The sequence below is a fragment of the Nicotiana tomentosiformis genome, chromosome 3, assembly GCF_000390325.3.
Source record: "Nicotiana tomentosiformis chromosome 3, ASM39032v3, whole genome shotgun sequence".
In the NCBI taxonomy this organism is placed as follows: domain Eukaryota; kingdom Viridiplantae; phylum Streptophyta; class Magnoliopsida; order Solanales; family Solanaceae; genus Nicotiana; species Nicotiana tomentosiformis.
The window spans coordinates 110,987,912-110,998,417 of NC_090814.1; positions in this window are offsets into that span (position 1 = coordinate 110,987,912).

A 10,506-nucleotide genomic window follows, 5' to 3' on the forward strand; every position below is an offset into this window, starting at 1 on the left:
CTTTGCTATTAATGATATCAACTTCAATGAGTTCAAGTCGCAATGCACCATGAGGAGAAGACATCAGGATCAAGTCCTGATGCTCCATGATGATAAGAGCTGGGTTTAAGTCCCAATTCATTATGGTCTAACATGCCTTTATATTGGTAAGATATTGGGTTTGAGTCCCACTATACCATATTGATGATATAATGATAACTAAAGAAAAATAATATATTTTTCATGAAAGGCATGAATATTGTCCTACTTGATTTGCTCCATTCTTGAAGTGAATGTGGTAGCGGCACATAATACGTCTAAATGAAGACAAGTGGTTGAACAATGAACGTGAGCGTTCCAAAGATCAAAATAATAATAATCATCACTATGATTATAAAAGGAGAACAGTAAGGGTTCTCAAAATAGTCCTTAAAAATGTGAAGGCAATGTTTACCATCAAATTGATATAAAAAGTAATAAAGTACGCCGCTGATTATGATACATTCCTTGAAGAGAATGTGGCTTGTGATAAACATTGAGAATGCAGACCCATTCCTAAAGGTGAATGTGGCAATATGTGATAAAAGTAATGAATAAAGACATGGAATGCATGATTAGATGAATACCACACAACTCACCTCTAAGGAAGGTTTGAGTGAAATAAAGAGAATAAATATTATAGTGTGGTTACATGAATATGTCATTGGTCGCGTACATGTGATACGCCAAAATAATATATATTTTGTTGTGCCTTATAAAAGATTATTAAAGGCAAAATTAAAACAAGAAATAATTTTGCTTATGATGATTTTTACCATGACAATTTATTATGATATAATTTTCTTCGTGAAGGAGACATTTACCATATGAATGGTGTGACAAAAGATCTTGTAGTATAAAAATTGTTAAGAGCTCCGAAAAAATTAATTTTTTACTATCCGGATGAATAAAATTATTCACGACATTGATATTGTAAAGTTTCAAAAGAAACTTTTTGAGTTTCAAATGTATAAGTCAAAGTGGTTGGCATATTGAGGTTATAAATGAAAGGAATATTGAATATCTTCATATTTCTATAATCATAATGGGTAAATATGAAAGGTTACCCGATTTTCTTTCTATTTATACTATAAAAATATAAGTATGGTGATGGAATCATAATGTCACAAGTAAACTAGAGGTTTACTGAAACAAATATTAGTTGGCATGACCGGTTGACCATCCCGGTTCAATTATGATGCGAAAAATTAATTGAGAATTATATTGGCATATATTGAAGAAATAGAAGATTCTTCAAGATTTCTCTTGTGCTGCTTATTCTCATGATATGCCAGTTAAGGTTGGGATTGAATCCATTAATTTCTGGAACAAATAAAAAGTGATAAATATATGGGCCCAGTTACCTGCCATGTGGACCGTTTACTATTATATGATTTTAATAGATGCATCTATTCTATGGTCACATGTGCATTTGTTATCAACTTGCACTTTGGCTTTTGCAAGATTGATTGCTCAAATTATTAGAGCACAGTTCCAGAATATAAATTATGATGATTTATCTTGATAATACTAGTTTAAATCCAAGTCGGTTTAGCAGAAATTGTATGCTTCCAATTATATCTAAATCATTGGTTATGAGAATAAAACTGCCAAAATAAAATTTGATATGTGATGTATTATTTAATATACAACAACACTTGTACACATCTAACCAAGTTATGATAAGTTCTCCCTATCACAATCGGTTCAGGGTCAGGAACCAAATAATTTTTTATCTAGAAATATGAATGTGTTATATGATTTAATTGTTCCACTACAATACACAAAGATGGGTCCCCAAATAAGGCTAGGGATATGTGTTGGTGATCTTAACAATAAGGAAAAAAATGGGCAGTTGAAGAAGTAATGCATGTAATGAATTATTATGAGTACATATAAATACTCGTACGAGAAAAAATGAACTTGAAGTTCAAGTAATAATTTATTTGCAAAATATTTCCAGGCGTATTTGCTGATCCAAAGCTAAATATCATATTCAGCTGCTAATGCTCCAAATAAAATAAAGTTCATAATGAATAGAGTCTATGGCATGCATGCAGCATAATAGACTACTCGATTCCAAAGATAAAACTCCTTGAAGAAGAAGATGAACAAATGTTCAAGATGGTCATAATAAGGAGGCAAGTGATCTAGAAGAGAGCCACGACATAACACTTCATAAGACCTCATGGGAGAGGCTCAAGTACCTGAAAATAATAAGATAAAGAGATCTCAATAAATTATGTCTTTATTGGGTAATAGTAGAACCGATTTAAAATGATCGTCGACGATATTGTTTATATAATGTAGCGCTCAATATTATTAATATTGACGAGGATCTTGAGCTCAAATCTGTCATAAAATTTGGACAGATAAATGATTGGCCAAATAAAAAATACGCAATGAAAATTAATTTCACCTGAAAAATATAAAGTTGAACGGATAGTCCCAACACCTGAAAGTATAAAGCCAGTGGAGGTATAAATGTGTTCTTGTGCGGAAAAAAAAGTCAAGTCTATAGACAAAAAGACGACTTGTGTCACAAAAAAATTTGTACATATCCTGGCATTGATTATATAGAGACATATTCTCTAGTGGTGTATGTCGCCATTTCAGGTTTTAATCTGGCAATACAAGAAAAACGTGATATGCGTATAATGAAAATCATTGAAGGATTTAAATTGTTCTGAAGCATATTAAGGTTTCCAAGAAATTTATTAAATAAATCTTCAAAAATCCTTATACGGATTGAAAAAATCATGGCGCATGTGGTATAATCGCCTGAGTGAGTACCTGTTAAAAGAAAGGTACAAGAATGATTCAATTTGTCCTTGTGTCGTTATAAAAAGATCTGGATCTAAATTTGTTATAATCGTTGATGATTTAAATATCATTGGAACTCCTAGGGAGCTTCCTAAAGCAGTATACTATTTAAAGAAAGAATTTGAAATAAAAGATCTTGGAAAGACAAAATTTTATCTTGGTCTATAAATTGAGTATATGAAAGATGGAATTTTCGTCCATCAATCAGCATACACTAAAAAGATTTTAAAGCGATTCTATATAGATAAAGCACATCCATTGAGTACTCTGATGGTTGTGAGATCACTCGATATAAATAAAGATCCATTCCGACCTCATGAAAATAATGAAGAGCTTCTTGGTCCCGAAATACCATATCTTAGAGCAATTGGTGCACTAATGTATCTTTCTAACATTACAAGGTCTAACATAACTTTTTCAGTTAGTGTCTTAACAAGATATAGTTATGCTCCTACAAGGAGACATTGGAATGGAATCAAACACATATTGCAGTATCTAAAAGGGACTACCAATATGAGATTATTTTATGGCAATGATTGCAGTCCGATCTTGTTGGTTATGCCGATGATGGGTATTTATCTGACCCACACAATGCTCGATCTCAAACAGGATATGTGTTTACATATGGAGGCACTGCCATATCTTGGCGATCGACTAAGCAATCAATCGTGGCTACTTCATCTAATCATACTGAGATAATTGCTATTCATGAAGCAAGTCGAGAATGTGTATGGTTGAGGTCTATAATACACCTTATTCGAGACAAATATAGTTTAAAGTGTGACAAACTACCCACATTTTTATATGAAGACAATGCAGCATGCCCAATTGAAGGGAGGATTTATAAAAGGGGATAAGACAAAACACATTTCACCAACGTTACTTTTTACGCATGATCTTTAAAAGAATGGTGATATCAATGTGCAATAGATATGTTCAAGTGATAATATGGCTAATTTGTTCACTAAATCTCTACCGACGTTAACCTTCAAGAAACTAGTATACAAGATTGGGATGCGAAGGCTCAAGGATGTGAATTGATGCTCTCATCAGGGGGAGTTAATACACGTTGTACTCTTTTTACCTTACAAGGTTTTTTCCCACTGGGTTTTCCTTGCAAGGTTTTAACGAGGCAACCAAAAGACGTATTTCTAAACATGTGTACTCTTTTTTCTTCACTGGATTTTTTTCCCATAGGGTTTTTTCCTAATAAGGTTTTAATGAGGCATATTATCTATGGACATCCAAGGGGGAGTGTTATAAGAAAAATCAAATTATGGTGGATGTTTACTCTTCCTCCATGATCTTCTCAAATGCTTAATGACATATTCAATGACATATTTTTCTTCACTTTTCATGCCTATATAAATGCCTTGTAATAGATAGGAAAATACACACAATTGAAGAAAAAATAAGAATCTCTCCTCTCTTTCTCTCTATATCTCTTAGCTTGTTTTTCCTTGTTCTATATTGTTACTTTGAACTATATTTTATAACAAATATAATATAATTGTTGAAGCAGACACTCGCACGACACAAGAAGTGGGTAAATTGGGTGTGACAAATTTCGTTTTTACTCCAATTTTCCCACAGCTAGCAGGGTCTCTTCCAAGTGCCCAAGCATTAATAAGGACTTAGCTTGTACGTACATGTTTTTTTTGGCCATATCATAGGCTCTCTATGGTCACTGCTTTGAGATACCACATACATAGAAGAAATGAGTGTGTAGAATTACAGTGAACATTCGATATCTAGTGCAAGAGTACACACCCATTTACATTAAGAAATTCTAGTAAGGTGTAGGATATGGAAAGGCAGGATGGCTGATTAATAAGTCTTACATATGAGAAAATAAAGCAGATGTAAAAGCACCCAAAAAGGAAGTCGAACAGTACATTTATTACTGGTTCTGAAATTATTACCGTAGTAGCTGGTAGTTGTAAAAATTGGAGAAAAGAAGTCCTAACTAGAGGACGGAGTTGCCACGGCTAGCAAAGGTGATTTCCTACGGACAGTGAGGCTAGTATTTTCAGTCATATCCAAATCCTCCTCTCTTAACCCTTCCGGTAATGCAAAATTGAACTTGTGCACAAGCTTTGCCAATGCTAACTCAATCCCCGCAATAGCAAAGGAACGTCCTGGGCAGCCCCTTCTGCCTGCTCCGAAGGGAATCAACTCAAAATTTAGTCCGTTGACGTCAATATTACTATTCAAGAACCTCTCTGGTCGGTACTCCTCTGGATCATCCCACGACAACTAGTAATGGCAGGCGGTGCGGGTGCAGGTGCGGGGCGGGTTCTGTCTGAACCCGTACAATTTCAACCCGTCCCGCCCCGCACTGCGTCCACCCGCTCCACACTCCACCCGCCTCGCCCCACAATTTTTTTAATAAAAATTCTCTCTTTTTTGGTGATTTTTTTGCCAATAAAAATTAGCTGAAGGAAATCCTGATTGTTGTCTCATATGTAATTGTTCTGTCATTAATTCACTACTGTATTTGTATTTTCAATGGCATTACCGTATACAATTATTTTTATAACTTACAATGGTTCTAGAATGACTTTCATCTGCAAATTTAAAATCTATGCCAAAAGTTTGTCGTTGGTTCCAACTTATGCTAGCAAAACAGTCTTTGGTTTTTGATTGATGTTTCCTATTTAAGACCGCTCAAGAATATAATATTTAGCCTTTATGTCTGTTAGTTCAAAAAATAAAATTCTCGCCCCGCGTGATGTTTTTAGTTAAAAATTGAACCCGTCCCCCAACCGTAAACTCACAAACCCGCCCCATTGCCATCCCTAACGACAACGGATCTCTTCCGATTGCCCAAGCATTAATTATGACTTGAGTTTTAGCAGGTATGTGATAGCCTAGTAATTTTACGTCTTCTGTTGGTTCTCGAGGGATTAGTAGTGGAAACGGTGGATGAAGTCTGAGACTCTCCTTGATCACGGCTTTCAGGTACTGCATATTTCCTAAATCATCCTCTGTTATCTCTGATTTCCCTTGGGCTAGTCCTCGCACTTCATTTTGTAATGTTTTCATGGCTCTTGGATGCCTCAAAAGCTCAGTCATTGTCCACTCTAGAGCTGTATATGTTGAATCCGCACCCGCAGCAAACGCGTCCTATGCATTAGCCAGAAACAGCCAATTAAAAAAAAAACGACCTTGTAAGTTAGTACTAACCATGGGAGGATGATGAATGCAAAAAAGTACTTGGTGTACTCTCACCACCATTTTCTTCTCGAATTGATTTTGAGATAGTAATTAGTTTACACATACTATTACAGAAATTAATAGCTACTAGTTGAATTAGACGCAAACTTGCAAGTTTGCACCATGTATACTTTGGTTTCTTTAAATAATTCTATAATTGGGATCTGTCATGTATTTTCCTTGATTTACGTGGTGAATTCTTTAACATTTCTTCAGCTACGTTATTCACTAGTAATATTTTAGTGATTCTTGCTTGTTTTTCTTTTCTTTTCGTGCTTGTTATAACTTTACAAATGTTGATGTTCTTTTGCTCTTGGAAGAGGGCTGGGATGCATTCTCACAAAGTATAAAGGATCAAGAAGAAACATCAAAATTTCTAGTTGATGGAGATAATTTCCAACTACAGTCCTATCACCTATGGCGCGATTACCATCTCTCTGTGCAGTTGTGCTCTATCCTTTTGAAAGTTTCGTCTGCAATAAATAGACAAACTTCCACACACGTAAAAGAAACACACTTTTACAAATTCTAAGTCAATGAAATAACATAGTTTTAGGGTGTATGTAGCACTAATTTCTGATTCTCGATTAGCTTAAAAAACAAATAGGAAATTTCTTCAAACTTAGTTTACACACTTGAAAATCCAACATTTTCGATAAATAAAACAAGGAAGAGCTTCGTTTACATTGAGGTTGTGGCTTTCTAAAAGGATTAAGGCTAGTTTCACGTGAAAAACTAGATATGTGTCAACGTTTGAGATTAGTTCTAAGTCATGGAGATTTCATTTTATACATAACTGTCAAGGATGTGTTAAATCTTTATTAAGGTTATGAGTATTTCTTGCAATCTTTAGAAAAATCTGATATTTTACGTGAGGCATTGGATGATGAAAACTTTTCGTCTGTTCTGTTAAAAAAAATAGATATACAGCTACTTGTTGAATTATTGATCCCACTGTAGACGCTAACTTGCTAATCTGCCCCATGAATACTTAATTTGTTTTTAAAAATAAATATAATTGATCTGTCTCGTATTTTTCTTGATTCATGTGGTGTATTCGTTGACCATCTGTTTAGGCTTCAGCTAATCTTGAAGCTAATTAAGCTATTTAATTTTTATTTTTTTATTCTTGCTAGTTTTTTTCTCTTTTCATGTTGGTCAGAATTTTTCAAATGTTGGTGTTCTTTTGTTCTTGGCAGAGGGCTGGGTTGCATTCTCTTAAAAGTATAAAGGATGAAGTTGTAACACTCCCTAAATTCGGACTAGTCAAAAACTTGTTGGTTCTCAAGTACACGCAAATATACGTGGCCATTAAATAATAAAGTGACTCGAAAGTCGGATGTCGAACCCACTGAGACTTATATTAATCGTTAACTAAGCAAACTAAAGTCAATTTACTGTCCAAGATAATAAAAAAATATTATTTTTCTACTAAACTACTATTGCGAAAATTAAACAAGTAATTAGCTAAATTAATTAGGAGTAAGCGATTATGGTTAGATTTTAATCAAAGGAGAAGAAGATTCCAGGGCTGTGGTCGGTTTGCCAATCCTATTGGGTTCGTAATTACACATGTTAATCCACATTATCTATGATTGCTAGTTGACCGGATCGTTTATATAAATAGCATGTTCCCACAATACTATCTGTCTATCCATAATATATCAACCTTATATTCCTAGTTTTGAATCTATCAAGAACGAATATAATACGGTATTCAACTAAGTAAGACTGTTAACCTAACCGCGAAATCTTTCCCCGTGCCACGGGTTCAGAAACAAGCTCTCTCTACTTTTACTCTCCCAAGCATAGCATAAATAGTAAATAGAACTCAACTGCTGGTCAAACAATTAAGCAATTATGCACAGAATTAGAGAAACAACCAAAGATGATAACTCGAATTAACAGTAATATAATTAATAAATTTCAACATTCATGACAACCACAACCCAAGAATACGAAGTTTAGCTCCACATAGACATGGTAGCAAAACAATAATTCATTCAAAGAAACGTAAAGTTTACAAAGTTTGATGGAAGAAAAATGTAATTTGATGAATTCCAGCTTCCCCGGCGGCTCTGTGCTCTCCCTTCGTCCAATCTCTCTAAGAAATAGTGTTTAAAGAGTATTTATAGGTGTAGGAAAAATGTCTAGACAAAATAACCAAATTCAAAATAAAAAAAGAAGACAAAATAGGCTTGAGACTCGGATCACGCGTCACGCGCGAAGCTTCTCGCGTCAAACCGTGCCTCGCTAGCTCAAACGCCAGCAGAAAGTCTCGCTTCACCTACTTATCCAATTTATTGTTGCCTAACTTTTTCTCTCGAAGCTCGTTGCTTTTGAGTGCTAATAGGTAATCTCCAAACCTTCAATTCTTTAATTCTTGTGTCTACAATTGCATGCAATCATTTAAATACATATAATATACTTTCAAAATATTTGCTTTGCTTACAATTTTCATCATAAAATACCTACACATAAAATAAACTCAATTAAATACAGTACAATTTAGTATTAAAGCACCAAAATATAAGGTAGGTAACGCACTAAAAATATATATAATTATAGCTAAATATCACTACCCCACACTTAAATGTTGCTCATCCTCGAGTCAACCAACAATTTACACTATCCTTGAGCACTTCATATTTACACATTCGAGACACACTACACCAATGACCATGGTTGATAGCAACAATTAAACTGTAGCATATGCAATCACTTACACTTCCCTTAACTTATGCCTTACTTCAAAAATACTCAAAACACAAACAACATGTTCATAACTATGCTGGATTTTTTCATTTTCCGTATCACATAGAAAGGAATTATATATGAAAACCAAGATGAAAAGAACAAAAAAGAAAGAAAAAGAAAATGTAATTATTTGCTAGCTAGAAGCAGGGCAAGTATATTAGTTGCTTATCAACTATCTAGTGAACGTACATCGTACGAAACAAATTTTGTGGTTAAAGTTAGATTACGTTTTCCTTTTTTGTCATGCAATGCAAATAATTGCGGTCGAACGTCTCCTTTAGTTTATGAACTCGAAAGTGAGAATTCTAGATAGGATTGAGTAGAGCAGGTTCTTGAATTTGGGCATCGGGAATTCTAGATAGGATTGAGTGGAGCAGGTTCTTGAATCTGGGCATCGGGGAACAAATTCGCTGTTAGGATAGACATATGCTAATTGCCTTGCTTGGTTATTTCGGAAATTATGAATGCATTCTTATTGATTCTAACTCCATAGACATATCGGCGTTAGATTAGCTTGAATAAACGAGTAAGAACTCGATAGATTCTTATGAGCAATATTAACCATGTCAACTAATAAATCAGATAAATTAATTAGTCAATTTAAGTGAAGAATACTATAGGATTGTTAGATAGCTCATAATCCTAGATCGTTTTCATCATATTGATAACATAAAAACCTATTCTACTTTTGTTTAGAGTTTATTAGTGTTTTCTTTTTAGTTTAATTAGTTTAGTATCACCACTTTTGAGTTTAACTAGTCGTTGGGCACACACGTTGTACGTATATTCCATATAATTAGTATAAAACTGAAAAATTTATATCGTTTTGTACATGGATGGTAAGACGCTTTAAATTATGATTGCATTTATAAGAAAAGAATTGCACTTAGAAATCATAATAATCTGAATATTTAAGCTAAGAAAGATAAAAGGAGAAGATAAAATATAAGAACCGTAAATAGCTTAACTTTATAAAGCGAAGAATTTAGACACATGTACCTTAATTAATTCTTTAACAATCTCAAGGCAAATTTAACATTATAAAATAACTTTTGTAGTTTACTTATTTTATTTATTAATATTGAAGGTATTATTAATATAAATTTTAAGGGCATAAAAATTCAATAATATTATAGGGTCATTTTGGTCTTTCACATTTAAATTTTGATCTTCATCCTTATAATATAGTATGATCATTATCTAAATAATTAGGATAATCTAATTTAGTTAATAGTTGGATATAAGTTTCAACATCTGACTTCTAATTACCTATTACTTGACGATCGCGTATACTTGCATGTGCGTTTGACCGCAATAAATTTTTGATGCCGCTATCGGGAAGGACTATTTATTATCTTAGTGTGTAATATGGAGTAATATACACTTATTACACTCTTGACTATAATGAGAGATTGCCCCAAAATTTGTTGCGAAATTGTATTATTATTTTGTCAATTTAGTAGAAGATGAAAAAAAATCAATATAAATTAAAATGGAAAAAAGCAAACAAAAACTTATGGCCTTATGTATCGTTGAAAACGAAGAACAATGTGCCTCAATGAAAGAACATTATCGTATACAATTTTTAATTACTTTTGTGGACTTCAATTTAGCTATTTATAGAAATATAATATGAAATGAACGCATTGGGATTTTTTCATTTTCCTTATCACATAGAAAGGAATTATATAT